The sequence below is a fragment of the Thamnophis sirtalis genome, unplaced genomic scaffold (assembly GCF_051295495.1).
Source record: "Thamnophis sirtalis isolate CommonGarterSnake01/CBP01778 unplaced genomic scaffold, rThaSir2_p1.2 scaffold_6, whole genome shotgun sequence".
NCBI classification, from domain to species: Eukaryota; Metazoa; Chordata; class Lepidosauria; order Squamata; family Natricidae; genus Thamnophis; species Thamnophis sirtalis.
Window position 1 is genome coordinate 89,988,806 of NW_028261386.1, and position 21,952 is coordinate 90,010,757.

The following is a 21,952-nucleotide window of genomic DNA, read 5'->3' on the forward strand; positions in this document are numbered from 1 at the left end:
GGCTGCTCAGGCCTGACCCACATCCTGCAAAAAGGAGGGTTGTTGTTGTTAGTTGCAAAGTCGTGTCCGACCCATTGTGACCCCATGGGCCTTCCTATTCTCTATCATCCTCTGGAGTCCATTTAAGCTCATGCCTACTGCTTTAGGGGCTCCATCTAGCCACCTCATTCTCGGACATCCCCTTCTTCTTTTGCCCTCAATCTTTCTCAGCATTAGGCTCTTCTCCAGTGAGTCCTTCCTTCTCATTTGGTGGCCAAAGTATTTGCGTTTCCTCTTCAGGATCTGGTCTTCTAAAGAGCTGTCAGGGTTGATCTCTAGGACTGACCGGTTTGCAGTCCAAGGGACTCACAGGAGTTTTCTCCAGCACCATAGTTTAAAGGCTTCAATTCTTTGGCGCTCAGCCTTTCTTATGGTCCAACCTTCACAACCATACATTGCAATTGGAACAACCATAGCCTTGACTATACATGCTTTTGTTGGCAGGGTGATGTCTCTGCTTTTTAGTATGCTATCTAGATTTGCCATAGGGACAGAGAGTCTTATGAGAAATACCCATCCAGAAAACACAACTTTGTTTGTTGGATCTTTGCTTTATAAGGATTTTCAGATGTCGCTATTGCCACACATGGCACTTCTTCCCTCTTGAGGACTTGGTGCTTTAGACGGTATAATATGACACACAATTATCCTTGGCAGCTGAATATCACATTAATGTTCTAAGACCATGTGACCCTGATGTCTACTTAGAAGAGTTTTCTCCAATCCTGATGCCCTTTAATTTAAAGCAATACAGACAGTAGCACTTGGGAGCCTCATTACCGAAGCAGAATTGGGATCGCATGTCAGAGCAGTAAATGCTATATGTGAATCATATTTGACTTGTTTGAGTTTGGATGGCTGTGTTGCAGAAGTCAACCAATCATGATTTTTAAAAGTTATGCAGTTTGTGACCCCAGCCAGCAGGTGTTTCTGTCTCTGTGTTGGAACAATTATCCAATTGTGCATTGTCATTATCCTGGCCCTGAGCATCAGGGCTGAGTAGCAGTTCAGATTGGAAGGCAAAAGAAGGTCCAAGTGCATGTGTTCCTTAAACCCCAAATGCCTTCTCCCGAGTCAGATTAAGATAGTTGGAAGCAATCTTATAGGTCATCTAGTCAAAAAAAACCCCACTCAAGCAGGAGACCCTACACCATTTCTGACAGATGTCAGTCCAGTTTCTTCTTGAAAGTCTCAAGTGATGAAGCCCCCAAAACTTCTGAAGGCAAGATGTTCCATTGGTTGATTCTTCTCACTGTCAGAAAGTTCCTCTTTATTTCTAGGTTGAATCTCTCCTTGACCAGTTTCCATCCATTACTCCTTGTCGGGTCTTCAGGTGTTTTGGAAAATAGCTTGACTCCCTCCTCTCTGGGGCAGCCCCTCAAATATTGGAAGGCTGCTGTCATGTCTCCCCTGATCCTTCTCTTCACTAGACTAGCCATGCCCAGTTCCTGCAACTGTTCATCATACGTGTTAGCCTCCAGTCTCCTAATCATCTTGGTTGCTCTTTTCTGCACGCTTTCTAGAGTCTCAACATCTTTTTTATAGTGTGGTGACCAAAACTCTAGATGTGGTCCTGAGTCAGAGCTGGGGGTCCTGAGTACAGATACAGCTGTTTCAATGCATTGCCAACAGGGATTACCTTTCTGGTCTTGCTCACTCTGGAACATCTTTTTTTCCTTCAACTCTAAAGCGCTACATGGTACCATGCAGGGGTGGGTTTCAAAAATTGTTCGAACCACCTCTGTGGGCGTGGCCTCCTTTGTGGGAGTGGCTTGCCGCCCATGTGACCGGATGGGAGTGGCTTGCCGCCCATGTGACCGGATGGGAGTGGCTTGCCGCCCATGTGACCGGATGGGAGTGGCCTGCCACCCATGTGACCTGGTGGGAGTGGCCAAGACGATGTTATTACTAGATATTACTAATTACTAGATATTATTAATATTACTAGATCATTATTAATGCATAGATAACTGTGGGACATTACACACCCACCCACACCCACAAACTATGACAGTGCTAGGAAAACACCAAAAAAATAAAAATCCCCCCCCCCCAAAAAAAAGAAAGACTGCCAATGAAACCAGTTTTTTTTTCCTAAGCCTAAGAACAGGAAAGACAAAGTCACTGGAATAAAAACCATCAAGGCAATGTGGAAAATTATAAAGGACAGGCACTCACAGAACCATCAACCACCTCAGAATTACCTAAACAAGTAAGGTGACCAGATTTTCAGATTGGTAAAGAGGGACACCATTGACCGGGGGGGGGGGAGCTAGGCCGCGGCAGTTACTGCCAGCCTGCGACCTTGCTAGGGATGTCTGGTCACCTTAATTATATACATCCTCTCTCTCTCTATCCATCCATCCGTCTGTCTATCTGACTGCCTATCTAGTTATGGTATCCCTCTCCCTCTTTCCCCCCTCTCTTTCTCCATCCATCTATCTGCTTGCCTACCTATCTCTCTCTCTTTCTCTCTATCCATCCGTCTATCTGCCTGCCTATCTGTCTATCTAGTTATGGTCTCTCTCTCTCTCTCTCCCTCTCCCTCCCTCATTATCATCTATCTCAGTGTTTCTCCACCTTTTTATAAAAATAATTTTTTTTATTTTTTTTGTTACATAGACGACACATACCCACAACAATAAAAACAAAACAAAACAAAAAGAAAAAAACCCATCATCACATATAGCATGTCTTTTGGTTACAAGTGTTTTAACATTTATCATTCTTATACATTTATTATTTCATTTAATAGGTTATAATATACAGTTTGGGTTGCTTTGTTTACCATCCCTTCCTCCTGTTATAACACCACCTTATTTTCCCTTTCTTTTCTCCCCTCCTCCCTTCTCTACTTTCTTCCTTCCTGCTCTCCTTTCCCTTCCTTCTTCCTGTACCTTTCTCTTACTCCTGCTCTTCCTCATCCCCTTCCTACCCTCTCTCCTCCTCTTTCTCTCCTTTCCATCCTCCTCTCCTTACCTCTTTCTTTTCACCCTCCCTCCCTTCTCTACTTTCCTCCTTCTTCCTCTCCTTCCCCTTCCTTCTTCCCTTCCCTTTCTCTTACTCCTGCTCTTCCTCTTCCCCTTTCTACCCTCTCTCCCCCTCTTTCTCTCCTTTCCATCCTCCTCTCCTTACCTATTTCTTCTTTCCCCCATCTTCCTTTCATTCTCTCCTCCTTTCTCCCTTTCTCCCAACTCCCTTTCTGGGAGTTGAAGTCCACACACTTTCAAGTCTCCAAGGTGGAGAAAGATTGATCTATCTAATTAATATAATTATTTCTCCCTCTCTTTTTCACTCTCTTTCCAGCGCACACACGCAAATGCATAGGGCAGCCCACCTCACTCACAGGTAACTCCGGGCGGCTTACGGGAAGAGGACAGCCGACCACTCACCCACGCAGGGGGGGGGGGCAGGATTTCGCCAAGAAAAGTTAACTTTCCTGCGAAAGGGGCCGGCAGCCTCTCAGCTCTTCCCGGCCGGGAAGACCTCCCCCCACTTCCACTCCTGCAACCCTCCTCCCGCCTCCTCGGAGCTTCAAGCAAGCTAACTGGGAAGGCTGGGGAAGAAGAAGAAACGGAGGCGCGAGGTCAACGGTCCTTGGGGGCGTGGCGGAAGCCCTGCAAAAGTGCTCCTTTCCCAGCTCGGCTGCCGTTGTTGCTGCTCATGGCAGAAGGGGAAGAGGAGGAGGAGGAAGAGAAAGCGGCGGGGCGGTCCCTGCAGCCGCCGACGCGGGAAAGGTGCGCTTTGACAGGGCTCCCACAGCCCTGCTAAAGCGCCCCTTTCCCAGCTCGGCTGCCGTGGCTGCTGCTCATGGCAGAAGGGGAAGAGGAGGAGGAGGAAGATAAAGCAGTGGGGTGGTCCCTGCAGCCGCCGAGGCAGGAAAGGTGCGCTTTGACAGGGCTTCCTCTCCGGAGAGGTGTTTTTTAAAAAGAAAAACCCTGCAGCGACAGGGGCTAGGAACCCGGAAGTTAATTACTTCCGGGTTCACTGACGAACCGGATCGCAAGAACCGGTGCGAACCGGGAGGAACCCACCCCTGGTACCATGGAACTTTTTGTTCAATTTAATTGACATTTGTTGCACTTTAGTTGCTGCTCAGCCTGACTAGCTTTAGGGTACGATTGCTGTTTAATGCAAATATCCTAAAGACCCCGAGGATGAAAAATGCACCAAAAATGAAAAGCTGAACCTGACAAACCACTCACTGTAAGCAAAAGCTCTTAAAAAGATGGTACCTTCTCCTTTCTTCCAAAGCTGTATAAGAGGGTCATGTTGGCAGGAGGGTTGGGAGCGGAGATCAAGATTGGTCTTGATTTTACTGCAAGCCTCCTGTTTTTACAGTTCAGGGGCTGTTAGCCATAAAACTAATTCCACAGTTAATTCTGAATGGGTCACGAGGAGATGCTTTCAGAAGGAGGAACTCTCCTCTCCTGATGGGGCTTCTTGCTAATGCAGCATGCAGTACCAGTACCTGGATCACTTGTCTGTTTTATGTTTGCCAAGCCTTTGTGTTGTGGGAGTTCATTGTGGAGAGTATAAAGGAGTTGAGATGGCAGATGTGTGGTGTCAAGAGTCCCCCACTAGCCTTGTTTCTATAGGAGACCTTGTGTTCTCCTTCCCTATTCTGGCACCCGATAATTTGTAACCAGGAGAGCTCTGGAAGGGAAGCCTCTGAAAACTCAACATTTAGGTTCTTCCTGCAATCCGTGAAACATTTTAAAACAGCCCGTTAGCATGATTGTTTAGTAATAATACCACCTCCAGCACAGCTCTAGTACCATTGCAAGCAGGCATATATGTGTATGAGAGTTCTTTGCACAGCCACATGCATGTTTTATTAATGTAATGATAAATAAATCATAACAAAATATTCTTTTTATTAAAAAAATGACAGCATATGACAATAGGAAGCCATTTATTTTGTTAAAGAGTTAAAATATGCTTATCTCATATTCAAAATCTCATCTGTATCACCTTCTCCACCTTATATTCCATTAAAATGTAGCAGAGGTGGGTTGCTATTTTTTTTTTTACAACTGGTTCGGGCGCACTCCCATGCATGCGACACTTCTGTGCTTGTCTCCTGCCACTGCTACTACCAGTTCAGCCGATCTGGGCCAAACCGGCAGCAACCCACCTCTGAAATGTAGCCATTTTTTGTTTGTTGACAGCTGTCACTACATAATGAACTAAAGAGGTCCCTTGCAATCTTTAAAGACATATTCATGTAAACATATGGTGCAGCCTGAATGTTGCAAAATATCACAGTGATCAAGAACTAACTACTAGTCAGTATTAAGGAGCTGAGATGGCTGGGGTGCCATGAGAAGCAACAAGTACAAATAGCTAGGTATCCCTTATCTTTAGTATAAATACTAAACTTACTAGGAAGAGAATGGTCAACAGATCTACTGCCCACCAATTGTGACCAATTTTGACAGTACATTCCAATAAAATCAGGTTCTTCAAAATCTTTGTCTTCGAATCTTCTAGCGCTCTTCAGATTCTTTTTGGCTTATGGGTTCCAAGGAAGAGGATAGAATTCAGACATGGTGAGACAATGGTGAGTGGTCAGTAGGATTTAAGGAATGATCAGTGTCTGACTTTGAGAGGATGTGTTTCCTGTGGCCTTGAAAAAGTCTACAATGAAACGATGCTCAAGAGATGCTTTTTGGATCCATCTTTATTCGATAACAATTTCCTGCTTTTGGATAACTGTTTCCAACTTTTTCTTTCCAGAGAAAATTGCTGAGTCAGTGAAAGTGAGACAACCACATAGCAACTTAGAGGAAAGAGGCTGTCTGGACTCTTCAGGTAGGAAGATATTGCAACAATAAATCTGCTCATTGACTTTTTATTTAACTATACATTGTCCATGTTAGCTTATTTTCGAATGGTTTTAACCTTTATATGTATTGTTTTGTACTTTTAGTATGTGTAAAGTGTATATAGCTGAGACTAGGCAAATAAAGCAATGCAACAGTTAGGATATTTCCCATGGCATGGTTGAAATTCTATCCATCACCCTGCCTCTATTACCTCTATTTCTAATCACCTAAATGGTCTCTAGGTTTGAGGGTAGCAAGGTTTAACAGATCTGACACACCATGAGATTATTCCTGGATGGTATTGGAATTAGGGGAAAATAATATTTTAACACAACTGACTTACAGCTGTATCACCTGTCATTGCCTGGGACAATGTCACAGTATGTTGGCACCATGTTTAGCCATAATCTCCTTCATGATCCTTTGGTAAAGCAGATATTCTCATTTAGGATTAGGTAAAGTTAACCTTTAAGGATGTGGTGGCTCACTGGCTAAGACTCTGAGCTTGTCGATCAGAAAGGTTGCCAGTTTGGTGGTTTGAATCCCTAGTGCTGCATAATGGAGTGAGCTCCAATTACTTGTTCCAGATTCTGCCAACCCAGCAGTTCAAAAGCACGTAAAAATGCAAGTAGAAAAAATAGGAACCGCCTTTGGTGGGAAGGTAACAGCATTCCATGCGCCTTTGGCATTTAGTCATGCCGGCCACATGACCACAGAGACATCATCGGTTGCGGTGGCTCTTCGGCTTTGAAATGGAGATGAGCGCCATCCCCTAGGGTTGGGAACAACTAGCACATATGTGCAAGGGAAATCTTTATCTTTATCTTAAAGTTAACCTCTGCTACATAATACATCTGCAAGTGCATACACATAATACTACACCTTCTTTCAAAGCAATATGTAAATAAACCGATCAAAATATGAGAGTGTTGAATAGCTATGATGCATCTGGATGAAGTCAAGATCTACTGTTCATGCACATAGGGTTACCATTCATTATTTAGATTGGCAGCTGTAAGAAGGGATTGAGATAAGACTAATCATGCTAGTGATCCTACTGCCCACTCTCTAAAAAGCAAAATGCATGAATGATTTGGCAGGGATAAGGAGCAAAATTATTTCTCCTTCATAGAGAAAAACTGGGAGCATTTGCTATCTTTAGACAAACACTTTTACTTTACTTCTATGAATGATCTGAAAGCAAATTATAATGTTGTATTTCTCTTTCCTTCTTTTCACTGACCAAATGAAATGCTACTGTACACCAGGGATTTCTCTTTCTTCACGCTACCTTCCCAAGGAAAAATGCTTAAAGTTGAGCAGGAATAAGCCAATGGAGCTAGGAGGCAAGGAATATGGAGGTGACCCAGCTTTGCTGGCTTAATGTGTCTAAAAATGCATGACTCAATTACACAAGAGTTAGCTAATGAGGAATGCGGAAGATGCTATAGATTAAAACAAATGGCAACTCAATGAATCAGGGCTGCCTTTCAAACTGTGTCTGTTTAACAAAACCCTGGCAAGGCATTTTCTTCACAGGATATGAATCACCCACACTCAAAACAGCAAGACCAGGCCACCTACAATCAGAGTTTGTACAGTATGACCTTAAGGCCCAACATCTACCAGAAGTTGAGTAGAAAAAAGCCAAGCTTGGGAGAAGAAAAGGGTTTACATCGGTATTAAATAATTCTCTCTTAGATATGCAAATTTCTAATTAGTTACTGTGGAAACTGTAGGGGCCTGGAAGTAAGCCTTGCACAATGAGAATGAGAGTTTACTTTTTTGATTTACTACAGGGCTGTAGAAGCAGAGGGAGGAGAGACAGAGAGGGGAGGGAAATAAATTCATTGCTTTTAACATGACAACAGAATAAAGTGCAGCGAATGAAGTGACTTTGTTTTGTATGTGGCTGTTGTTACAGACCCCAGAGGAACTTTATGTGACACTTACTCGTAATGTCTCTCTAGAATTGTAGATGACTACTTTACAGAGTTGAAATGAATATTCCCAGCAAGATTTGCATTCATCGTGATTTCATAAAATTCACGGGCTGTGAACTCAAAGGCCAATGGATTTATCTATTCATGTACTTTGCATCTCCATTTTTCTTTTATGAATATGTCTTGGAGGGATTTTAAAATTGCTTATTTTTATCATATTTTTTATTTTCCCCATTTTCTTAAATCCACAGCTCATCATTTACTACCTGAAAATGATCATAATTCAAAAATGTCATTAGTGATGCCATTTGAGGTAAAACTCTGTAAGTGATCAAATTTGACAAAGTTTCAAACAGTAGCATTTGAATTCTTTTAAGTTTAAAATATAGAAAGTTACCTTTGGGGGGATATATTTCAGTTTTATTATTTAATTATTCTGTTTATTGCGAACTGCAATTTAAGTCACTTTTCTTTACATTTTGGCTTCTTATAACTTAAGATGATTAGTTGCCTACAATCTGACAAATATATAATGTGAAATATTGAATCAACGATTTAGTTTCAATTGTCTGCATTCTATTTTGCTAAGTATATTGAAGTTTTCATGTCAACAGAGAAATATAAAACTTTTTAATATATTTCATATTTGTCTGAGAAACTTAATTTTGATTTCCATAAAAACAAGTCAAATGAAAAATAATTTGACATTGTCATGCCAAATTATTTAGAACCATCTGTTTATATAGGAAATTGAGTTCAACTATTGATTTGTCTAACTCAGTGTTTCTCAACCATCACAACTTTAGCATGAGTAGACTTTAGAATTCCCCAGCCAGCAAGACTGAGAAACACTGGTCTAGCTAAATACAGATCTTAAATATACAGTCCTTGGATTTGCTACATTTGAATGCATGGAGAGCAACAGAATTAATCCTGATTCTTCCTCTATGTTTCCATAGGAGATCAGTTATATATCTAGGATTTTAAGCCATACTTTTGAAAGGATTATCATTTATCTATTGAAATCTCTGATCAGGCAATAATTACTGATTAACTGTTGGTCCAATTGAACTGATAGACTAATGCCTTTGAAGTAATTTTACTTGCGTTATTTGGGAACTCAGCGTCAAGCTATAGAACAGCATCTTGAAAGATGAAGGGAGAATAAGTGTTTTCTTTCTTAGGAAAAAAAATCCAAATTACAATAGCTATAAATGATCAACGAGATATAGCTGTCACAAGGGTGCACATCTTTTTAACTGAAAGATTAGGTGACTATTTTATCTCCATATGGGTGAGGAATCAGGTCATCAGGTTGGTTCAGCCCATTAGGAAAAGTGTGAACTAGTTAAACCAGTCTGAAGGTCAATCTTGAATTTTCTGCTATTGGGGAAATTGCAGGGCAATTTGGCAATTCATCCACCCGTTATGCAGATGCTTAAATGTGTTTAGGGAAAAGCAAGAAGCAGTGGCTCCTGGGTGGATTGGGTTGGGGTTTTTTTGTGCAAGAGTTTCCAGGCAAGTGGGTTGATGGCCCCTTCTTTCTCTCTTTGAATGGAAAATTAAGAATGCCGAGACTGGGTCTCTCCCTCTCTATGACGGTTTGATGTCACCTGACCAAAAGAGTCCTAGGTGAGAAGATGGAATCTGCTTCCATACCAAATCTCTTTCTTCACTCCTGATGTCGAGTCCATAGAAAATATACAAATGAAGCTGCAATTATTTCTCTTAATGATTACTCTTTTGAGGGGGGGGGTAAAGAAACTTCAAGACAAGGACCTTAAATCTGGCCAGAATTTCTTTTGGCTTAATCAGACTATTAGTCAGGTGTTTACAGAAACTGAAACTTTGCATTATTCTCTTATCTTAGTGAGGACCCATGTCTTTATATTCTTCATTTGATTTATATCCCAACTTTATTTTGTGTAACTTAACAAGGCATACAACAAGTCCCTTCGGGGTTTTTTCTCCGTAGCAATGAGCCTGTGAGGTTGGCTGGTCTGGAAGAGAGTGAAGTTAGTCAGCTGGCTTTGGTGCCAAAGGATGGATAGGAATTCAGAGTATCCAGGTTTCTAGTTGGGAGCGTTAACCATTTTAGTAAGATGTCTTGAAATGGTTTTTGAAAAGTTGTGCAGCAAACAATGAAAAGAAAGATAATTTAGGAAATCAACTTGTTGTAAAGCGAATATAAAGAAGAAATAAGATTTGCACTCTGCCATCAAACTCAAGTCACTTTGCTTCAAAATGTTCTTTTGACAGGACAGGAGAGGGTCTCATTTAGCTTGCGGGTAGAAACATCTGTATTTTTATCCTTAACCTCTTACTTGCTGTGCATAATTATTGTGTAATTAATTAATTAAGGAATTAATTAGATAACCTTAGGTCTTCAACTAATTCCAGTTCTTAACTTTTCTTGACACCCAGAAAGCGCTGCCAGCATTGACTGATGTTTGTATACAAATCATGGATGGAATCAAACTTTAAACAGTGATGATGGAAAATATATTTTAAGAGACATATTTAAGAAGAAAAATGGATATGATCTGTCATGAACATAAATTACATTTAGTTTTCCTCTTCAGCAAGTTAGAAAGCAGCTATGAAAAATAAATAAATAAACCTAAATAAATACCTAAAATACCTAAAATACCTATGAAAAAGTTATGTGTCAATGGCATTTAAGTAAATTTAAACTCTTTCAAAATAAGGGAAACATATTATCTATCATTGGTGGAAAAGTGGTTACTTAAGAGAGGGCTATTAACAGAACTTGTGGATATGTAGGAATATATTTATGTTTATATCTATTTGTTTTTGAAAGCTTTATTTAGATGGTTATATTTTATAATAAAATATAGTCGCATATCTTTGCCATTATAGCAAAAATTTCAGGGATGACGCAAATAATCCCAAATCTCTTTCTTTTTAATACCAAAGAATTTTAATAGGAATAGTTGGGTGTTAATGCTACGTGTTTATTGATTATGTCCAAAAAATAAATTGATGGCAATCATCTATGGTGTTTATTAATAAACTGAAATATTAGGAAATTGGTTTTCATAAAAACAATAAAAGCAAAACCTGTATTTTTACCACTGCCCGAGCAAAAAAAGGGAAAAAGGAAAGTGGGATGTAGATTCTTTTTTTAATATTTCAAAATGCATGTGAAAATGCTGATCTAGATCAGCAATAAAATAATTCATTGCAACCAAGAATTAAAGGAATTGAAAATAGACTTCACTACAAGAGCTTACAATCTGTTTGGCATTGAAACAATTATAGCTGAACCATTAAGTGGACATCTTTGGTGTGGAGTGGAGAGAAAGATGAAATGCTAAGTTCTTTATGGCTTTAAATGGTCATTTAGCATTCCATTTTGGGATCCTGAACAGCCTGCAAGCATAAAGCTATGTCTGTGGATGTTACTGTAGTTAAAATTCCTACCATAGTAACTTAATCAGAATATTAAGAATGCTGTGATGGGCTTTCCTAAACAATAATACTATTTTTGGAGCATTCACATGATGACACATTTTCCAAGTTTCTTTGCCATACAGTTGGATGGAAGAAAGGCTTAGCTACTCTATTTTATTGCAACTATGCAGCGCCAGTTAATAAAACAAGAACAGTTTCCCTGAGGGAACTTCACTGAAAGAACCATAAAAATTAAACACACAATAAAACACTCAGGCTAGAAGAAAGGAAAGATCTGTTGAACTTACAGATGCTAATGCTCTCTACAGATGGTGCAAGCCCACTGCATATGATAGTGATGGCAAGGGAAGCCATTTCAGCAAGCCAACCTGTACTGTTTTCTTCTCCTGCTTTATCTTTCCCTGCAGGAATTCTAGCAGTTTGGCTGTTTTGTGTCCCCTCTTTCAAGTCATTCATGAGCCACCTCCTCTTTTTAACCTGCTTTGATGACCCCAATGGAGTGGCCATGACAATGGATGTTCATTTTACCACCATAAAATGGCTTAATGATTAAAGGACTGCATCATTGCACTCTGCCACCAAACCCATTCTTCTTCTCCCATGAAGTCACTTTGATTCAAAATGTTCTTTGGACAGGACAAGAGAGGGGCTCATTCAGCTGGCTGGCGGGCAGAAACATCTTCATTTTTAAAAACCCTTAACCTTTTATTCATTGTGCATAGTTATTGTGTAATTAATTAAAAATCTGTTCATGGAGTGGCACACATTTGCCTTGAATTTCTTATCAACTAAGTTTTTGCTTCTATAAAATAGTTCTGCTTTTACACCATTGAAGCTTCAGTCAGCAATAGCAGGAAAAGAAAGTTTCAGGTTTATTGATCCTGCTTCCTATTAGTGTCCCCCTCATCTTCTTTCTCCACAATCTTATGATCACTTCCACTAATTTCTTCAGAACCCTGGGATGTAATCCATCTGGCTATGGAGACTTTAACTTATTCACATTAGCTAAGATCTGTCTTACCCACTCCATACCTGTCCTAAGGTGCATTTATCATTTTCTTTAAATAATAATGTACATTTCTCCCTTTCTCCCTGCTTGAACAAGGGGTTGGACTAGAAGACCTCCAAGATCCCCTCTAACTCTGTTATATGATGATAACAATAGCACTTAGACTTATATACCACTTCACAGTGTTTTCCAACCCCCTCTAAGCAGTTTACAGAGTCAACATATTGTTCCCAACAATCTGGGCCCTCATTTTACCCACCTTGGAAGGATGGAGGTCTGAGTCTTGAGCCTAGTGAGATTTGAGCTGCCAAATTGCAGGCAGCCAGCAGGCAGCAGGAGTAGCCTGCAGGATTGCACTCTAACCACTGTGCCACCGCGGCTCATGATGACCAGCAAATATCATTTTCCTTCTGAAAGAAAACAGATGTGACACTGAAATTAAGTTCTGCCTTCTTATCATCACAATGGACCTATCCCTTTTATAACCACCGTCCAGGCCTTCCGCACAGCCTTGAAGAACTGGCTAGCCCGTCAGGCCTGGGGACAAGGATAGTGCCCCTCCCGAATGATGAACGTATGTTGCTTATTGTTTTTTATTATATGTGTCTATGTTACTGTTTGCATTTCCCCCTCCCTGATTTTATGTGAGCCGCCCTGAGTCCCCTCAGGGAAAAGGGCGGCCTACAAATGTCAATAAAATCAAAATCAAATCAAATCAAAACTTTCTTGTTAGTTCTAGGAAACCCAAAGAACTCTTTTTGCTGTTTTCAGTATATTATTATTATTATTATACAATTGTATCACAGCGGCCAGTTGTTTCACCGGATTTGGCATTGGTTACTAGTCGGGCCCCACCCAGGGGCCTAGGACGTCGTAACGTATTTTCGTAATATGTGTGCAGATCCAAGCAGTGCGGCTTTTTGCATTTGACTGATGGTGATTTTGTCAATTTTTAACTGTTTTAAATGTAATTCCGGTGCTTTTGGAATAGCACCCAGTGTGCCGATTACCACTGGAATTACCACTGCTGGTTTGTGCCATAGTCGTTGAATTTCAATTTTTAAGTCCTGGTATTTTGCGATTTTTTCATGTTCCTTTTCAGCGACCCTGCTATCACCTGGTATTGCGATGTCTATGATTGTGACCTTATTTTTCTCAACCAGTGTGATGTCTGGTGTATTATGTGCCAGTATTTTGTCTGTTTGTATGCGAAAATCCCACAAGATCTTGACCATCTGATTTTCGGTGACTTTTTCAGGCTGATGTTCCCATCAGTTTGTTGCTGTTTTAATATTATAATTTTTGCACAAATTCCAATGGATCATTTGTGCTACTGAATTGTGCCGCAATTTATAATCAGTCTGCGCGATTTTTTTACAGCAGCTGAGTATGTGATCAACAGTTTCATCAGCTTCTTTGCAAAGTCTGCATTTGGCATCATCAGAGGATTTTTTGATTTTGGCCTTAATGGCATTTGTGCGGATAGCTTGTTCTTGCGCAGCCAGGATTAGTGACTCTGTTTCTTTCTTTAATGTACCTGTTGTTAACCATAACCAAGTTTGTTCACTGTTCACTTTATCTTTTATTTTTTCCAGAAATTGGCCATGCAGTGCTTTGTTCTGCCAACTCTCCATTCTTGATTTTATCACATGTTTTCTGTATTCTTGTTTTGTCTGTTGGGCCTTCAGTAGTTTTTTGTTCTTTACTTCGATTAATAGATGTTCTTGACTTTCTTTTAAATAATCAGCCAGTGCATGTTTTTCTTCTTCAACTGTTTGCTTCACTTGTAATAATCCTCTGCCACCTGATTTTCGGGGCAGGTATAATCTATCAGTATCACCACGTGGATGTAAACTGTAGTGCATTGCCATTAGTTTCCTGGTTTTTCGGTCCAAAATGTCCAAATCATCTTGTGTCCAGTTAACTATACCAGCTGTGTATCTTAGAACTGGTATTGCCCAGGTATTTATGGCCTTGATTGTATTTCCACCATTCAATTTAGATTTCAAAATTTTCCTAACTCTGTTGGTGTACTCTCTCCTGACAATAGTTTTTACTTCTCCATGCTTGATATTATCCAACTGCAGAATGCCTAAGTATTTGTAGGCTTCATTTTCGTTGCATTTAATTAGTTGGCCATTGGGCATTTCAATTCCCTCACATGCAGTGATTTTGCCTCTTTTTATGGATACAGTGGCGCATTTTTCCATACCAAACTGCATTGAAATATCGGTGCTGAATACTCGGACTGTGTTTGTCAATGATTGGATTTCTATTTCTGACTTGCCATAGAGTTTCAAATCATCCATATATAGTAAATGCGAAATTTTTTCAGCTTCTTTGGCTATTTGGTAGCCTAATTTCATTTTTTTTAAGATTACTGATAGTGGGATCATTGCGATGATGAAGAGAAGAGGTGAAAGTGAATCACCCTGGAAGATTCCTCGCTTGATATTAACCATTCCGTAGATCTCATTCCCTACTGCCAGCTCATTCTCCATTGTTTCATCGCCTTTTCAGTAAAGGATGTAATATTTTTGCTAATGCCAGTTGTTTCTAAGCATTTTATGATCCAACTATGTGGCAGTGAGTCAAATGCCTTTTTGTAATCAATCCAGACCATATTCAAGTTTGTTTTTCTGTTCTTACAATTTTCTAATATCATTTTATCAATTAGGAGCTAATCTTTTGTGCCCCTGCTCCTTCTTTTGTTGCCTTTTTGCTCTACTGGCAAGATGTTGTTTGTTTCCAAATAATCCATCATGTTATCTGCAATAATGCCTGTGAGTAATTTGAAGGTTGTTGGCAAACATGTTATTGGTCTGTAGTTTTCAGGTGTTGTTCCTTTAGTTGCATCTTTCTGAATCAAGTATGTTTTTCCAGTTGTCAACCATTCATCAATTTGGCCTTTTTGTAAAATTTCATTCAGTTGCCTGGCCAATATTGCATGTAAACTGGTCAGATATTTGAGCCAGAAACCATGTAATTGGTCCTTTCCAGGTGATGTCCAATTCTTTACCTTTTTTACTCGGTTTTTGACCATCTCAGTTGTTATTTCTAATACTTGCATTTGTTTGTTGCCAATGCTTTTCTCAAAGTCATGTATCCACTTTGCTTCCTTTTTTTTTTTAATAATTTAATTTTTTATTACATAGACAACATCACATAACAATAGAAAAAAAACAATGGGAAAAGGAGAAGAAAAAAAGGGGGGGAACCCATCATCACATACAATATGTCATTTGATCACAGGTGCATCCCTACTACGTTTATACATCCCATATCTCTCTGTTGTATATTTAATAAACACCACAATAAGCTAGGGTTTTTTAAAAAAGGGGGGAGGGGGAAGACAAAAAAGAAAAAAAAAGAAAAAACCATCATCACATGCAGCATGTCGTTTGGTTACAGTTGTTTTAACCTCTGCATCTTCAAATAATATTTACCGTCTCAGATATTTCATCTAATATAACTAAAGGCCTTATTTTCATTCTACAATATATATTTAGTTAACATTAGCATTATTTTCCCCCAGAGAGTATACTTCTATTTATTGTTAATCTTGCATTTCATACCTTCAAACAGAGATCTTATTCCTTCATTGTTCAACAAAGCATCGCTGCCTATATATACCAGTTTTCATTTGTTCCCCTATTAGAATTGCTTTATCAGCAGCGACATATCATTATAATAAGTTCTTAACCTTATACATTATATCCCCAGACCTTATGTTAATACTTCATTGTGTCATTATTAGATTATTTCACAGCATAATTATATCATCATTTACTTTTTTCAATTAAGGCATAAGTATATCATTTTTCATTTCCAAAGTTGTTTTTTTCCCCTAGCCACCGATAAAACAAATCCCATATCTTATAAAATTGTTCATCCTCTTGCTCTCTAATTTCAAATGTCAATTTACTCATTTCAGCACAGTCCATTATTTTTCGGATAACTTCTTCCTGTTTTGGTATTGTTTCGTTTTTCCAGTTTTTTGCAAATACAATTCTGGCTGCTGTTAACACATTTACAATCAGATATTTTAAGTCTTTGTTATAGGTTTCTGGTATGATCCCCAATAAAAAGACCTCTGGTTTAAAGTCTATTTGTTTATGTGTCATTTTCTCCAACCACATGTGGATTTTAGTCCAGTATCTTTTAGCTTCAGTGCAAGTCCACCACATGTGGTAGTATGAGCCAGATATCTGGTGACATTTCCAACATTTTTCTGATTTATTCTTGAACATTCTTGCGATTCTGGTCGGGGGTAGGTGTTATCTATAAAACATCTTATACAAGTTTTCTCTATATGCAGTAGACATTGTCATTTTATAATTTTGAGACCACAATTTCTGCCAATTCTCTAAATCAATCCCATACCTAAAGTTTTTTCCCCAAGCTATCATAGTTTCTTTAACTTGTTCTTCATGCAATTTAAACTCCAATAAGTATCCATATAGTTTTTAATTACTTTTTCATCAGTACCTGTTAGACTCAGTCATTTTATTATAAAGACCTTTAGTTTTTCTATCTTCATTATATCTAGATTGTATCTGTACATATTCATTTCCATCCCTTCTTGTTTCAACTCTTGACTAGACTTGAGCTCACCCTCTGTATTCAATAATTCTGTATATCTAACTGTTTGTTCCTTTTTATATATTATCGGATATGAAAATGCTTCAATTGTTGATATCCAGACTGGAATTTTTAAATAATGTAGTCTTTTAATCTTTTCCCAATTTAACAACAACGCCTCCCTTACATAATGTCTTCTAAAGTAACCATGTGATTTAGTACCCTTATACCATAAGAAAGCATGCCATCCCAACAGCAAGTCGTGACCTTCTACATTCAATAATCTAGAGTTTTTTAATAATATCCATTCCTTAATCCACATCAAGTTTGTTGCCTGATAGTATAGCTCCCAATCAGGTAACCCAAAACCTCCTCACGATCTAACATCTTGTAGTAATTAAAGTTTTATTCTAGCTTTTTTCCCTTGCCAAATAAATTTCAAAACTATTTTATTTAAATCTTGAAAAAAATCCTTACCCAATCTGATTGGGATTGTCTGAAACAGATATAAAATTCTAGGTAGTATGTTCATTTTAATTGTAGAGATTCTTCCCATCATTGATAAATGCAAATTTTCCCATTTCTCCAAGTCAGTTGCTATTTGTCGTTTTAATCTGGTATCCTCTTTAAGAGTGCTACATCTAGGTGATAAATGTATCCCCAAATATTTAACCTTACTTGTGTTTTGAATCTGCAACATTTCTGACAACTCTTCCTTTTGTGTTGCTGGGATATTCTTTGTCATGATCTTTGTTTTATCTTTGTTTATTTTCAAGCCTGCTACTTCTCCATATTCCTCTATTCTTTCCAGCAATTTGGATGCTGTTTCTAATGGATCTTCAAGAATAAAAACTAAGTCGTCTGCAAACGCTTGCAATTTATACTCTTTCTTAATTTTCATTCCTCTTATTTCTTCTTCTTCTCTGATCTTTCTATTTAAGACCTCTAGTGTTAGGACAAAGAGTAGCGGTGATAGTGGGCAGCCTTGTCTTGTACCTCTCTTTATTTCAATCAGATCTGTTAGTTCTCCATTTACCATTATCTTTGCTGCTTGTTTCTGGTATATCATTCGTATAGTTTGAGTGAATTTCTTGCCAAAATTCATCTGCTCCAGTTGCAAAAACATAAATTGCCAATTCACATTGTCAAAGGCCTTCTGCACATCGAGGAACATCAGTGCCATTTGTTTTTCAGGATGGGCCTCATAGTATTCCAAGGTATTCAAAATCATTCTCATATTGTCTTTAATTTGTCTTTTAGGTAAAAAGCCATTTTGATCTGAGTGGATGAAGCCATTTAAATATTTTTTAAGTCTCTCAGCTAGTATAGATGCACATAGCTTGTAGTCTGAATTTAATAAAGAAATTGGTCTATAATTCTTGATTTGTGTTAAATCAGTCTCTTCCTTGGGTAGTAGTGTGATATACGCTTCTGACCATGACTTCAGTATTTGGCTCTCAGACATCACTTCATTCATGACTTGTAGGAGTGGGAGGGTCAATATTTCTTCAAATGTTCTGTAGAATTCCACAGGTAGTCCATCTGGTCCTGGAGCTTTCCCATTGTTTTGTTTTTTAAGTGCCTCTGTTAGCTCCATCATTGTTATTTTACTTTCTAACATTGTTCTAGTTTCATCTGGTACCTGGGGGAGATTGGCATCTTGTAGGTACTTTTTAACTTGTCCCTCCTCCACCTTCTCTTGTCCATAGAGTTTAGCATAATAGTCTTGTATAATATATTTTTTTTTCAGTGTTTCCATACTGAATTTCTCCTTATTTATCTCTTAGTTGAAGTATTTTCTTTGTTTCTCTCTCTTTTTTCATCTTATATGCCAACCACCTGCCTGGCTTGTTCCATTTTCAAAATAATTCTGTTTGGCACCTCTAATTTTTTGTGCCAGTTCTTCCTTTTCTAATAGGTCCATTTTGTGTTTAATTATGTCCATTTTTATTTTAACATCTTTTTTTGTGGTGCTCTCTGTAGTTCTCTTTCAAGTATTTTATAGTCATTGTCTAGAGCTTTATGCATTTGTCTTTTCTTTGAGTTTCTCTTCCTTGTGTAATCTATTGTCAAACCTCTGATAACAGCCTTCATTGTATCCCAGAGATTCTGCAACGACGTATCTTCTTTCCTACTGAGCCAAGGTGGCGCAGTGGTTAAATGCAGCACTGCAGGCTACTGCTAGATCAGCAGGTCAGCGGTTCAAATCTCACCGGCTCAGGGTTGACTCAGCCTTCCATCCTTCCGAGGTGGGTAAAATGAGGACCCAGATTGTTGGGGGCAATATGCTGATCTCTGTAAACCACTTAGAGAGGCCTGAAAGGCCTATGAAGCGGTATATAAGTCTACTGCTATTGCTATTGCTATTGCTATTTTCTTTAAGGAAAAGGACTAGCTCTTTTTCCATTTTTTGTACAAACTCTTTTTCTTTCAATATAGTGTTATTTAGTGTCCATCTAGGTCTTGCCCTTTGGCCTTTCCATTTAATTAAAATTGGATTGTGGTCCGCCCAGGTACTTGCTTCAATCTCAATTTCTTTTATGTTGGAGCTCAACTCCGCTGAGACCCATATCATATCTATTCTAGAGAATGAAGAATGTCTGTTTGAGTAGAAAGTATATTGTTCTTTTTTAGCATTTCTTTCTCTCCATATATCTTTTAGATTTAGTTCATCTGTCATCCTAAAAAAAGATTTCGGCAGAGGCTTCCTATTTAATTTTTTTGTTTTATGTGTTTTATAATCCATATTTTGATTCACAATGCCATTAAAGTCTCCCATCATACAAATATCAGCATAGTCTAGTTCCAAAACTTTTTTGTGTAGTTTTTTGTAAAATTCATCTTGTTTTTCATTGGGGGCGTAGATTCCAATTAGGAGTGTCTTTTTGGTATCCATAATTTCCACCATCAAAATTCTTCCCTCTTCCTCTGCATAGACTACTTTTGCTGGAATGTTGCCTTTAATATAAAAGACCACTCCTCTTTTCTTGCAGTTTGCTAATGATGAAAACATTTTCCCAAGCTTTGGTTGAGTTAATAAATGTTCATATTTCTTTTGGATATGTACTTCTTGCAGACAAATTATGTCAAGTTGTAATTTCTCTAATTTATGGAATACTTTCTTCCTTTTAATTGCCGAATTAAGTCCATTAATGTTAACTGTAATCATTTTTCTTTCTTCCATGTTTATACTTTATATACAGGATTTATCGTTCTAGTAGATCTGGGTTCTCGTTTTTCTTTCCGGCTTCCATTCCCTGTCGCCACTTCTTTCTCACTTCCACCTACTGCTCCTTCTATTTTTTCGGTCATGGTTGCAGGTGGTTCCAGTATTTGTACCGCTGAATCGTCTTTCCCAGCTTTCTCAGCCATTTCTCTAAAGTATTCTTCGTAGAAAGCTTCTGCCTTCTCAGGTGTATCTATCCTGTGTCTTTGTCCTTGCCAAGTACATAGTAAACCTTCCGGTATGAGCCATCTGTAGTTAACACCTTTTTTTATCAATACTTTTGTCAGAAATTGATATTCTCTTCTCTCTCTCACCTCTCTTGGAATTTGTTTGAGTACTACAATCTCCTTACCTTTATATTCTAATTTTCTATCTCTCAATTTCTGTAAAATTTGTGATTTAATTGTTTTCTTAGTAAATCTTACATGCACTTCCCTTGAGAGAGCATTTCTCATTGCATATCTTGTGTATACTCTAAAACTCTCGTCAATAATTTCTATTATTTTGTCCTGGGACATCCCCAGAACATCTATCAAAATATTTGAAATTATCTGAACTAAGTCCCCCCCCTTTTTCTTCTTCTATGTTTTGAAATCTTAAGAAAAATTCAGACCTATCCATCTCCCATCTTAATATTCCACTGCTCTCTCTTTCTACATCACTTAGTCTGATCTCTAGCTTCTCGGTTTTCTTCTCTCCTTCTTGAATTTTATTTTCAATTTTTTGAATTCTGTCTTCGTATTTCAGCATCCAGTTGTGCATACTTTCGACTTTCCCTTCCATATTATCAACTTTTTGCACTATGCTTTGATTTTGTTGTTCCATTACCTCCATTTTTTTACAAGGGTGTCTAGCTTGCTATCTTTACTGTCAATTCCTGCTTGCATTTTCTGCATCATTTGCATAAGTGTTTCAAAATTTGCTTCCTTCTCTTTTTCATGCTGGGACATCATCTGTGTTGTCCTCTGGCCTCCCGCAGATGAGGAGGCAGAGGTTGATGTAGAGCCAAAAGCAGCTGCTTTTCTACTCATAGCCAATTAGTATTAGAGGGTGGAGGGTTATAAGTATAGTGGATGAAATACGTAAAGTACACAGAGGAGAGGGGGGGAGATGAGAAAAGGGGGAAAGAGAGAAAAGAAAAGGGAGAAGGGAGAGGAAGGGAAAGGAAGAAAAAGGAACTTTTCCAACTATTTTGTTCAAAATTTAAATTGGATCATCTGTTGATGTCCCAATTTCTTCAGAGAAGAAAGAAATGCAGTAAGAATACAAAAGAACATATATATATATATATATATATATATATATATATATATATATATGTGTGTGTGTGTGTGTGTGTGTGTGTGTGTGTGTGTGTGTGTGTGTGTGTGTTTATTATTTGTGCTGATAAATAAATAAAGGGAGACTTTTATCAGCACAAATAATAAACACAAATATAACAAAGGCAACAGTAAAAATATTGGGTTTCTGTCGTATTGGACTCTTGTGCCGAGCCAATTGACAGATGATGGAAGCAGTTAGCTTCCTCCCATAATTGGGGCTTACCAGGGGTTGTGACACTAAATATATATATACATATACATACATACATATACATACATACACACACACACACACACACACACACACACACACACACACACACACACACACACACACACACACACACACACACATATATATATATATATATATATATATATATATATATATATATATAATATATATCATATATCATATATATCATATATCATATATCATATATATCATATATTAAAAAAAGAGACCCCCCCCTCCAAAAAGGGGAGGAGAGGTGCTTCAGCTACAAGTAGGAAAAAGAAAAAGCAGAAAAAATGTAAATAGTCAAAGGGTCAAAAAGAATGATCCAAAA